Consider the following 1061-nt stretch of genomic DNA (forward strand, 5'->3'; position numbering starts at 1 on the left):
CCCGGCCCGCCGGGGGCCCTCTCCGACGCCCCCCGAAAAGCCTCATCGATCAGGAAAGGGAAGGGGAACGGAGGAGAAGCGGAGGCCCCACGGCCACGGTTCCTGGGACAGCGACGGCCGCACGCGCCGGCCCCCGAACCCCGAACCTAGGGCAGGGCTGGGCAGCACAGGCGCGGGGCCCTGCGTGCGAGCGAGCGAGCGGGCAGCGTCGACAGCAGAAGCCCAACGCGGCTTGGCCACCGGCAGAGCCGGACTGCCGTAGAGGCTTCTCTGCAACGTGCCCGCGGATGGCTGCTGTTAACGGGCGTGGGGAGGGGGGGGGAGCCACGGCAGGCTCCACTCCCAAACCCCGGCCCTACAAGCGTTCGAGTGCCGGAGACCGCCGCCCGTCTCGGCCCGGCCCTGGAGAAACCCCTCTTGGAGCCCTCGCTCCAGTCGGCAACGGCCACCGGAGCCTGCGGGCAAGCAGCGGCTTCGCGCGGCTTCTGGCAGTCGGAAGCGCCGTGCGCGATAGGTAGGAGGCAGAACGGCCACGGCCAGGGCCGCCGGGCAACGCCCGAGTCTGCCGGCTGAGCCGCGGCTGACAAGCGTTCGAGTGCCGGCGACCGCCGCCGGTCTCGGCCCGGCCCTGGAGAAACCCCTCTTGGAGCCCTCGCTCCAGTCGGCAACGGCCACCGGAGCCTGCGGGCAAGCAGCGGCTTCGCGCGGCTTCTGGCAGTCGGAAGCGCCGTGCGCGATAGGTAGGAGGCAGAACGGCCACGGCCAGGGCCGCCGGGCAACGCCCGAGTCTGCCGGCTGAGCCGCGGCTGACAAGCGTTCGAGTGCCGGCGACCGCCGCCGGTCTCGGCCCGGCCCTGGAGAAACCCCTCTTGGAGCCCTCGCTCCAGTCGGCAACGGCCACCGGAGCCTGCGGGCAAGCAGCGGCTTCGCGCGGCTTCTGGCAGTCGGAAGCGCCGTGCGCGATAGGTAGGAGGCAGAACGGCCACGGCCAGGGCCGCCGGGCAACGCCCGAGTCTGCCGGCTGAGCCGCGGCTGACAAGCGTTCGAGTGCCGGCGACCGC

Source organism: Opisthocomus hoazin, unplaced genomic scaffold (assembly GCF_030867145.1).
Source record: "Opisthocomus hoazin isolate bOpiHoa1 unplaced genomic scaffold, bOpiHoa1.hap1 HAP1_SCAFFOLD_110, whole genome shotgun sequence".
In the NCBI taxonomy this organism is placed as follows: domain Eukaryota; kingdom Metazoa; phylum Chordata; class Aves; order Opisthocomiformes; family Opisthocomidae; genus Opisthocomus; species Opisthocomus hoazin.